This window comes from Talpa occidentalis, unplaced genomic scaffold, assembly GCF_014898055.3.
Source record: "Talpa occidentalis isolate TD23 unplaced genomic scaffold, MPIMG_talOcc4v2.1 talOcc4.4, whole genome shotgun sequence".
NCBI classification, from domain to species: domain Eukaryota; kingdom Metazoa; phylum Chordata; class Mammalia; order Eulipotyphla; family Talpidae; genus Talpa; species Talpa occidentalis.
In genome coordinates this window covers 19259466-19271938 of record NW_023604295.1, presented here as the reverse complement: position 1 = coordinate 19271938, position 12473 = coordinate 19259466, and positions in this window count along the sequence as shown.

The following is a 12473-nucleotide window of genomic DNA, read 5'->3' as shown; positions in this document are numbered from 1 at the left end:
GCATGGTATCACATCAGGTGGCAATGAATACCTCATACTTCTGATAGTGTGTTTTATTTATTGTGTACCCAAATTTAAATGATTTTGTTAGAAGCTACACACTTTTTATAAGTTATCCCACATTAATTAACTGGAAAGTTTTATAAAGCAGAAATTTCCCTCATCTCTAGTAGTATGGTTAACCTAAAATTCTGTATAACAGAAGAGGCAGTGCATGTGACCATTTCAGAGTAAGAAATTTATACTCTAGATATTTTTTCAATTATTTTTCTCTTCTCCTCTACTTCTTCCCCTGCCTCTTCCTTTTCCCTCTCTCTCTTCCTCGTGGTATTATGAATTTCTAGACTTCAAACCTAATCAATGGTACAATTTAAGGTTAGACCTAGCCTGGGCACCTATTGCCTTCCTCACATCCTTCTTTTCTCATATGCTGAAAATTATCTTTTATTATTTCCTTGGCAGGCGCAATTTCTGTACATTGTAAGATGACAATTATTTCTCATTCCAACACATAGTTATCATGATAGTGTGCAAAGAGCATAAGGTTTGGAGCAGACAGACCTGCATTTAAATGCAATAAGGTACTATGAAATCTCTGACAAGTCACTTAACTGCTCTGAATGCCAATTTCCACTTCTGTAAAAAGGTGATGATAGAATCCATCTTAAAGTATTTTTATATAAACTGATGCCAAGGCATGTAATGAGAATTTCAGGATGGATTCAGCAAACTGTTGTTTGGAATTAATTTGGTCACTTCTTCCAATTAAAGTGCAAACCAAGATTGACCAGTAAAATCTCTCTCACTCAAAGAGAGGGAAGGAAGTAGATCAAGGCCAAAGTGCATCAGAGCAAAAGCCACAAAATCTGGATTCTAAATAAAGCTCTACAACCAAGGAACTCTATAACAAAGCATTCCAAACTCAAAGGGTTTTTCAGCTTATCTACAACATAAAAGAGATAGAATTAGTCTTTCTCAACATTGTTCTCGTAATAGAACAAAAATCAAATGGGAACTTCCTTCAGGCTTCACTCGTCACTTCAAATTCCAAGGAGATGATATCTCAATGCATCTACAACCATTCTTATCATATCAGAAAGTCACCACACAGCAGCTGGGAAACTTTGGTCTGGAGGACTTTTAAAGCTCCCCTAACTCATCATTTGTGATAGAAACTTCAGAGCAGAAAAATGGAAATGATAGAATGGGAGAGAGGAAAACCTTTTCAAATTTAGAGGAAAATCTCATCTTTGCATTCACTCATGAAGTTGTAGTACAGACAATTCTGAGACTCTATCCCCCAGGTGACACTACCATGAATTAGAATGAAATATAAATCACACAATCCTTTTCATCGCAAAGGAAATGCCTTAGTTTCAATAAGTAATAACTTATTGTCTCAAATTCATTTCTAAAAGATGCATAAACAAAGTACAGATGTAAAGTCATGAACTTCAAAGAAGCATAATGAAAAATAGTGGCAGATGAAAATATCCGTTAATTTGAAAATGATTAACAGAAAGGATTACCGTTATATTTTTCAGCTCATGAACCAAGATTATATTTCTTCCCCAATTTAAGCATCCCATATCAAAAGAAGAGAGTAAAAGATGGAGATAGACAATCTCTAGCAGTATATACATTTTTGTGACAAACAGTATATCACCTTTTTAGGGACTGATTTTGAAGGAAAATTGAGGGAGAGACACGTTTAGTAGTTTACAAAAGTTTATAGAAATGCGTTATTTTAGAAATGTTGAAATTTCGAGTTTTATCTCTTAAAAGTATCGAATGCTCCAAGCAACCAAAGTTGAATTTGACAAGGAATATGCTTTTAGGAAGTTGAAGAGATTTGTTTTAGAACATAGTGATTTTCAGATATGGTAGAAAAGAAATATATTTCTGAAAAGGTGAAAGAGTCCATAAATGATATCTCTCTACCTCAATTTCATCTGCAGAGAGAATAGCATGCAATTGGCTTTTTGCAAATTTCTTGCAATATTTTGCAAATTCCTATAAGAAAAAAATCCTGCAATGAATGAAAGATGGATAAACTTTGTAATCAAACTGGAATAAATTATATGTTTAAAGTAACTGACAGGGCTACACTAAAAGAAAAATGTATTTAATTTAAAAGTATATGTTTACAAACAAAATTGCCATTTATCATTAATATACCTTTAAAGTTTTCATGCAATAGACAAGATAAAGATCAGTAATAACAAACATGTCTGAACTGTCTTCTGCCCAAAGGATTGCAAGGGAAGGCCTGATCACTAGCTTGAGTGTATACTAGATTATCCAAATGATGCTGAGACCCTGGAATACTGCATTTTTTCCACCTAAATTGAAATGCTTTTCCCTGATAAGATTTGATGGCACTTGGAAGTGCACATTGCTCTTTGCAATATCTCTTTGCTTTGGTCAAAGTATAACTTTTGTATAAAGTAAACTAAGCCATCAATGTCTGCCTGTTGGCCTTCTCATTTGCTAATGTAGCCTATGTACCAAGTTATCCACAACAACCTTAGACTCATCTGCTTTATGACAACATTTGATAATGCTAAAATTCTGTATTTTCATAGACTTGGACAAACAAAAATATTGATATGTCTGCAGGACACTAAGCAGAACATAGAGAGGCTAAAGATACTAGACTTCTGTCTTCCAGTTGTCAGTGTGCTATAAAAACACCAGAATTATCTCTGTGGGCTGTGATGAGACAAGGATTGGGAACTATGGTTCTCAATCACCTTTCAAAAGCAAATATTTGAAGCCATTGCTAGCCCAAAGAAGTGATGCAGAATTTTTCTCCAAGTTTTTTAATGATAAATTCCTTTTTTCAGGGAATAACATCAATGCCAATTTTTATCAATTGAGGTATAAATTGTTAGTGTATGATAAAGCTCAATATATCTTTACATATGTACACATTCAAGCAAAACCCAGGTGGAGATATAGATTCCTGGTACTTCAGTGGTCTTGTATCCCCTCCTAGTGAGCACCCTCTCCACCCTACCCCGAGGTAACTACTGTTCTAACTTCTATTATTGTATATCAGTCCCACATTTTATTTTAATATAGATGGTGTCATGCAGGCTGTACTCTTAATTTGACTTATTTTATTCAACATTAAGTCTGTGAGACTCATTGATACTGTAATTTGTTCTTCATTAAGGTGTGGCCTTTCATTATATAAATAGTTCATAAATTTATTTACCCATGCTAATACTGATGAACTATAGGTTTTCCCCCAATCTGGTCTTTCTGAATGAAGCTCCTCTGACCATCCTCAGAAGGACTTTTGACAGACATGTGCGTTCATTACTCTTTGGTATATAAATAAGAGTGGAAAATTGAGTCATAGGCTGAATGTATGTTTAACTTTGGTAGATACTGGCAAGTGGTTTTCTAAAGTGGGTGACCTTTCTACATTCCCATTAACAATGAAAGAGAATTCTAGTTGCTTCAAGTCACTATAAAAACTTGGTATTGTTAGTCTTTTAACTTTAGCTCTTTTGGGCCATGTCTTTTAATTGTGGTACAATGTTAAGTTCCTGTTTATGTTTCTTAGCCATTTTCACACTATGAAAATGTCTTTTACCCATTCTTGAGTTTTCTGCTTCTTTCTTTTTTGTTTGTAAGAGTGCTATATTTTTTGCTATGAGTACTTTGATATTTTGACAAATACATATTTAACAAGCTATAGATATACTTCAAATTATATGTATACATATATTACATGTTATATAAGTCTTTTAAAACAGTTTTTAACTTGAATTTTCATCCTCTTCACACTTTAGTTCTACCTAAGGATTGGAACTAATCATTTTGTGAATGGAAATTTTTAAAGAAATCCAATTTATTAATATCTTTCTTTTTGATTAGAAGTTTTGTGTCTTAATTAAGAAAGCTTTACCTACTTCAAAGTCATGAAGACTTTGTTTTATATAAACTTTTTGTTTTATATAGAAACTTGATTGATTTAACTTTAATATGTGATGTTTATAATCCATTTCAAATTAATTTCTGTGTTTGGCATAAGGCAGGAGTCAAAGTTCTTCAGTTGTTTTTTTGCTGATAATAAATAATGCTGGGTCAACTGAATTAAGACTAACAGTCTATTGAAGTGCACATCAAGGCACCGTTTCAGTGTGGATATGTTTCTGGAGTCTCTGTCATATTCCATTGGTTGATCTTTATGCCAGTAGAACACATTTTTAATTACTATTGCTTTAGAACAAGTTTTGCTCTCTGACCTTTGTTCTTTAACATCATCTTGGACATCCTAGGTCCTTCAGTGTGTGTGTATATATGTATATTATATATGTGTGTGTGTGTATATGTGTGTGTGTATGTGTGTGTGTATATATATATGTGTGTGTGTGTATATATATATATTTAGCATTACCTTAAAAATCTATAGAGAAGTTTAAGTTTCTTCTTGACCACTGACTAGCTATGTTTTACAAAAAACATTTAACCTCAGTCGCTCTGCTTCCTCAATTGTAAAATATGCAGGGCTTGGATTAAACAATCCTGAAGACTTTTGCATTTGTGATTTTCTAGCCCAATTCACACAGACTGGGAGGGCAATTAAAGTTCATAAATAAAACACAGGAAACTTCCTTTGAAAGGATGGTTGCTCAAACATAGCCACATTTTCTTTCCATAAATATTATTTCACATTTCAAATAATTCATTTGAAACTGAGTTTAGCATCCTTTTGTCTAATATAATATCAAAGGATTTAGAAATTCATTAAGTTCCTCACTTGCCTCTATAAGAACAAAACAATATTCATAACTTTTATTGGAAACACATTTTGGATAATATAGGAAACACTGGATCATATTTTTCTATTCATAGGACAAGAATTTAAGTTTATAGTAACTTCTTAAACATAATCTTTTTTTTTTATATACACATATATATAGTCATGTATTTAAATACGTACATTTTTAAGTATGTACAATCAATATCATGCTATAGATCTCAATGTATACTTTTTTTTTAATTAATAAATTTTATTTTTATATTCCCCATACAATTGCAATCCCCCCATTCTTAACATAATCTTTAATCTAGAATCCATCCTTTCCATTTATCAGGCCAACACAATATTGTCACACTTTGCTTTGTTTTTGAGCATTTTCCTACATAATTCTCCACACCTAAAATATTCTTCTGCTCTCTTTTCGTCAATTCATATCTGTTAGTTTCTTTACAAGTCATGACCAGCCTGTCTTCCTGGAATAACCCTTTGTACTCATCCACCTGCACAATAAATCACATCTTATCTATATACACAAACTGTATTAAACATTTAGTTCTCATCTCCCTAATTAGATCCTAAGTTGCTTCTATTTTTAATTATCTCATGAGATATATTGCACTTAGTATTGTGCAATCATAGCCAGTCTTTGGGAAGAACACTTAGGTTGTGAATGACTCCTCTATGCAACCATATGTGTTATCCCACTTCATAGTGACCTTGTGTAAGTGAAGTATCCTGCTCCTTTTATAAGTGAAGTATGCTGCTCCTTTTTTATAAGTGAAGAAATGTTTATTTCAACTAGGTAACATCTTCTGAGTTAGACTGTCTGAGTCTCTTTTTTCCATCAGGGAGATAGGAATGGGAACACATTGGCTTAATGAGCTAGTCGGCTATCAGAGGGCCAGGAGGCATGTCTTAAAGGACACAGAGTACGAATAAGGTATTCTTTTGACAAGAGAAAAGAGACACGGAAACTGGAAAGCAGACCAAATGAGAAATGACACAATATGTTCAAGATCTAGACTGAGAGATCTAACATGGATGCCAAATCCTTACAGGCAGAGTTTGAAATAGAAAAATGAGATGGAGCTAGTCTGGTTTGAAACACAGAAATGGGACTTCAGGAAGAAGGATTGCAGTAACAGAAAAGAGCACAAGTGATTAATAAACCTCTACTGGATGCATAAACAAATGGCTTATAAGGGATAAATGGGAGAGGCATCACACTCTTATTTGATGATTTGAAACTTGGCTAACTGACAAAATATTACTTCCACCTTGTAGAATTAGAGAAGGGAGAAGATGTGAAAACTTGAATTAGTTCACAATAAGATGTATTTTTGACATGGGGACAACAAGCAGATAAATCCTATACTCAACTGGAAATGTGTAGAGTCTAGAAGAGCACCAGAGACTGGAGTTTAAAGCTTGCAAAATATTTTACTGTTAGCCTCCAATGTTTGAAACCCAAGTAATAAAGAAATTGAATTAAGAGAACATAAGCGCTTGCATTAAGTGATACAGCTCATGGGTAAATGATTTAGAATTTGAAATCAGGTTTCCAATCAGATAGCTCAGTTCTTATTTCATTACATCATACTGTCCCTCAAATAAGAATAAATCATCAAAAATAAATAGATTTCAGGAGAGTTGATTCCATTTAGGCCACAAATATGATAATGTTTTATGCTAATGTCTGTAACTTCAGGTGACAAAAACCCTGAAATTTATCAAATACAACAAGTTGACCGCCTCAAAGAAATTTTTTTCATTCATTTCAAGAGCAACTTGCTTGCTATGATTTGCCTGCGGTATGGGCATAGTAGACAGATCACCTGCCTGCCAAAAAATTAAATGTGCTTGAAGCTGTTAAGTGGATTAAAATTTTGTGTCACAAAGTAATACTCAATAGCATAGTCAACTTCAGCTGAATATGTTCCTAAAATCTCAAAAATGAAAAAGGAAACATATTTAGAAAGCTTCATGAGGTAGAAGATGTGAAGTTACACAATACACAAGCAAAAAAGCAAATATTTGAAAATTTGCCAACTAGCGGAAGCAAGGGCTGAGAAAAAAAATTTTCAGAGTACTATTGATTTTCATAGTTAAAAAACAGTAAAAGACAATAAAATGGACTATGCATTAGTAATCTATTGCTGCGGAACTTGTACCTTTATTTCTTCTGCATTCTATCAGCCAAAGAAAGTCACAGTGCAAGCGCCAGTTCAAGGTGGGGAAATAGGTGTCTACTTTTAAAGGAAGAAGCTGCAAAATCACATTTCAGTGTATGTGTAAACAGTGGCATGAACAATTGCAGCCATTTTGTAATCAGTCTACCATGACCAGTACTAGCTGTTTGATTTGGGTAGTCTATTTTGCCTTGGTTTCTGTATCTTTAGCATAAAGGTTAGGACCAGATGTTTCCTAGCATTCCTTACATTCCTCTATTCCTAATGCAATAGGTTTCAAACTGCTTTTAAAGAAAATCAAAGGGTTTTTAGATAATTCAAAAAAAAAAAAAATCTATTGGTAAAGTGGCATGTACCTGCTTATATTAAAGTGCAAAAATGTGTATTGAATATAGATGTGAGATAAGATGTCATAAAATGAAACAACATTAGGGTACTACAAGTTAAAAATGATTGAAAATTGTCAGTTCAGCCACACGACAACAGTAATATAAGTCATCCAGAGGGATAACAAATACTCTTAAAAATTAAACTGCCCACTTCATGTCCTAAATGACCCAACTTGGCATAATTCATCACCAATAGTCTACTTTATAGATTTGCCTTCATCAATAATTCAAGGTATGAATGTGCCCAATGTTAGAATCACTTGGATTGACTGTTAACATAGTTTAAATTAAGTGGTTAATTGTTTCAACTTCTATTTATCTTTCAACCAATTTTATGAATGCCAAACTTTGGCCAAGCTGATAATAAGGGAGAGAAATCAGTCAACCACTCATCTGTGTTTTCTGTCTTAACATGCAGAAAATAGCACAATTTTATTAGAAATCCTAAGTTTAAGAGAAGACAGAATATTTTACTTTCCTCTAACAAGAGGAAACAATGACTAAAATAGAAAGCCCAGTAATGAAAACACATCCTCTTTGAATGCTAAAAAAAAAAAAAGAGGTTTTAATGTTTCCATTGGTTTCATTTAGAAATATGTACATATTTTACTTTTTCTACAGGATATAAAACTGAAATGTTATCTGCAGATTACTTTGATTAGATCTGCCTTGCTTACTGCAGACTAAAGTCAAGCCCTAATTGGCCACCCCCATCAGAATGAAAACATGTCTGAATTTAGCACAAACCTTAACTAATGATGATCTACAGCCAGATAAGAATGAGGAAATGCTCAGCTATAAATGGAGCTGCTGTTATAAGAAAACCATTTCCTTGATATCTGCATGTTCACCGTCTTAGTTCTCAGACCCCCAGACAGATGTGTCTTGGACTTTAGGAAATTAGACAACATGAAAGATCTGAAAAACTAAAACCTGCTAAGTCTGCCCATTACAAGCAGAAGTTAGGAAGTGCTATATTTAAGATAAATATTGAAAGCACAAAAAAATTTTTTTTTCCTCCTAAGGAGGTAGGGGGAGATGTTAGTGATCATTGTAAACATCTTAGATAGAGAAGTTCGTAAGTTGGTGTAAAGAAGTAATAATCTACTTCGTTAAAACCTAGAGTGTTCACTGACTTGTTTACTGCTGGAGTGATGAGTAGTGATCCACATATGATGCAGACTTTATATTTCCAAAATAGAAACACACACAATTTAGATTTTGTTAGCAAGGGAAATTGCAAAACAAAAAAAATGCATTGTAGAAAATAAACTCATTTTCTTTGCATTCTTCTTTGCATTGCTTCTGAAAATGTTTGCAAATCATCAGTACCATAAACTTTACAGTTCCATTTCCCAAATTGGCTCCTTTCTTTCTCCGCCCCCAATCTTTGGTTATATTTATCACCTTCTGTTTTGTAGCACATAGCTGAAGACCTGGGATTGCATCTGCAACCAGCACTTTCTGCAGTATGAGTTTTCAGGAATGCCTATAAAAACAATCTGCGGAAGAGATTTCCAATATGACATCCCTCTAAGACCAGCTTTCTTACTCCTTCACCCCCTCATGCATCTGGCAAGTAAACAGTTTCTCTTTACATTGACAATGTGAGGTTAAACTCCTCACTATGTTCACCTCATTGCCCTCATTGCCATCTCTTCCAAAACAAAGACCTTATACTACCAAATGCTGTATTTTTAGTCTTCACTGGGACTTGTTCTACCATAGCATCTGTACATTAGCTCAAGGCACCCCTGCCTTTCCCTCTCTGACCTTAGATGTCCTTCCACTTACCACTACTCCCTCCCAGCCAAGCTCTCCTAATCATTGGTCACCTCATTTATTCTTCAATATGTTATAATCAGAAATTTGCCCCCATCATCCTTTGCTAAATAATTTGCTAAAGGTTATTAATGATTCTGAGTTTCCCAATCCAATAGACTCATTGCAGTGTCATCTTCCTGTAGGTCTTGGCAGAAGTGACTGTTCCTTCTCTCCTGGAATTGTTAGGGGGAAATGATGTCCTGAGTTAATCCCATACAGGCTTTGTGGACACCACCCCCACTCCAGACTAAAGCCATTAAGACTCTGGGAAAGACAAATCCCATCACCACCAAGGGAGGGTGGCTGGGACCTGAGGGTGGAGTTGGGCAGCCAGGTTGGATATAAAAAACCAAACAGGTGGGCCTTGGGCTCTCTCTGTCTCGCGATCGCTCGCCTCCTGGCTTCACCGCTCCTGGCTGGTGGCCAGCTCTCAGAGCGCCATTTTGGGATTCCTGATCGGCGGATCGGGTAGGACTCATTTAAAACTTTGTCTCCCACTTTTCTCCCTGAGCTGTACATTTCCTCATTTCCCCTTCCCTTGTAAATAAACTTTTTATTAACCTTTCACGTGTGCCTGCAGTAGAGCATTGATAAGTCCTTTTAAGCGCGCGGGTGAGGACCCACAGTCAGGCACCCCGTTTTGTATCGGGGTTGCTCTACAACAGAATGAATAATTCCTTCTCCTGGTCTTCTGTTCTTCTTTTGACCATTTTCTTTCAGTTTTCTCTAAGGCCTAAATTCTACTGCCTCCCTGTCAATGGCCATAATTTCTCCCCAGTGCTTATACTCATCTCTGTCTCCAACCCACTACTCCCCTGTACCCAGTTCAGTCTTACAGTCTTTCCTTAGACCATGGCAATTCTCTCTCCTCAGTGATCTGGCTGCCTCTGCGCTCTTCCACTTCCACTTCATCTATCCCCTTGCTGTCAGTGTGATCTCTTGAAATTACTTTTATCAAAACCCTTGACGGGCCTCCCTGGCAGTGCAGAGGGTTAAGATGCAACATATGAAGCTATCCGCAGCCACTGCAGCACGAGTTTGATCCCCGGCCAGGGAGCTACCCACATGGCACAGCAGACCTCTCCTGTCTCTCCCGCTGCTCCCCTTAGCAGTATACTTTGGTCCATCTGCCTATTCTGTTCCCCACTCTGTCTGTGGTGAAGCCTTTCACCCTCCCCCCCACACCTCTGGACTGTACCCCACTTCTTGATGCATAAATAAATATTTAAAAAAAAAAAAAAAACGCTTGAGATCCTTCTCAGCATTCCTTATCATGTCGCCTTAGCTTAAACTTCCCCAGAAGTAGATTGTGACATAGGGTTCACATGCTGATAGTTTATTTGGGGTAAATAGAAAGCAAGGAATACCAGAGGGGAGTGGGAAATTGATATGGAGACAGGAAGGTGGGGTGACTAGAGCCTAATCCTGCTGTAATCCTCAGGGAAATGCTGTAAAACTCTTCTAAGAGTTATCTCTCTGATAGAGGAAGGTTGTGGCCTTATACACATCAACTTCAATCTGCTACAGGGAGGGGGTTCGCACTTCCTTTAGAACTTCTGGTCTGCTGTAAGTGGCCATCATGACTTTTTCCAGATCCATGAAAGCCCTCAGGCAGTGGCTTAAAGTTAGCACTGGAGCACTGAGAATTGGTTAAGATACTAGGGACATGAGTGGAGGTCCGACAGCATCTGCTACAAACAACTTACAAGCGTCCTTTGATTTATTTATATCAAGTCTCCTTCTCTTATCTCTTGTGGGACCCTGCCTCACCGTCTTTTACAGACAGCTCACGCCTTCAGGAAACTCTTTGGTCTTCTGTGAGATATGACACTGTTCTGGTCTGTGCTCTCTAGAATGCCCTTCTCCTCTGCTTAATAATTGACACCTGACAGTTTAACAACCACCTCAATTGTTACCTCTGTCACAAAGCCTGTCCTGATACTCCCACAGGTACTAACCAATGTTCCAGGCACCCCCACTGGGAACAGTACACATATCAGTCCCATAGCCTTGAAAACACTTCTCTGCAGATTATAGGTTTGTCTATTCAACTAAATAAGCTATTAGTAGCAGAGCCACAAATTCAGGTCACAAAACTCCAAATATATAAAATAAGATCATTTATTTTAGGTCAGTATTATTTACCTAAGTAGCCAAAAAAAAATTCAGAGTTATGAAAATCAAACAAAAATTTTGAATATTATTTAAAAAAGTTAGATTCTGACAGTTAAAACATTTTATGAAATTTTAAATCCAACCTTGGCCTTTGGGAACACATGTTTATGTAATAAGAAAAACTGAATAATAGAAAATGTTGAAATAACTGAGCCCTCATTCCCATGCACACAGTATACAGAACAAGATGATCATGCAGCTCAAGAGGAAACAGTGATTCTGAGTGTCTCACCTAATGGGTTGTCAGTTAGATGATGTTTGCCATATGGTGAGGGGTGTCCTGGAAAGATGTAGGTTGTGTGGGAACTGAATGCTGCAAGAGCAAGGAGCTTTGGGATTATAGTAAAGAGGAGGCTAGAAGCGATAAGCTTGTCAACTTATTACTGTCAGAGCAAGAGATCAACATGACCCCTTGAAGCCAAAAGTATCAATTTGAGAAATACCAGGCAATAAGGGAGGTGAATCATTTTTTTTCATTGAACTATATTTGTATGTTGGGAAGACATCCTTTGAGCTAATTTCATGGACTCTTGGGCTTTTGGAGATATAATAGAAACAACTTTAAAAGTACAGTAAAAGACCTTGGTACTTATTTGACATCTACTTTCAACAGAGAGCTTGACATCTGCTGTTTCGGGGACAGGCCTAGGATCTAAATGTTAAGTTATTGTTTATCAATCTCCTATATCAAGACCAACTGAAATGAATAGTGCATATGGAGAGTAGTTACATTAAATAGAAAGCGTTTAAAGCCATATTATGTAACCCTGACTGCACATTAAAGTCATCTGGGGAACTTTTAAAGCCTGGACACGTTAGGACCCATCCAAGGCTGAAAGAAATGAAGTCCAAGAAACTTAAAATTCCCTCCAGGTGATTCCGATGTGTCTCTGGGCTTGAAATCACTGAGCAGCAACACTGGCATCACCTGAGAACTTATTCTCAGACACTATCCTTGACTTACCAAAACAGATCTACGTGATTCTAAAGCAAAAATTTGAGGACCCGCTGGACTAACCATTTATTTCTATTGATTCTATATCTGCAATTTTTTGTTGATGTTAATCTGAACTCTAGCTTCTCATGAAAACAACTTCACATAAAAATTACTCCTAATTT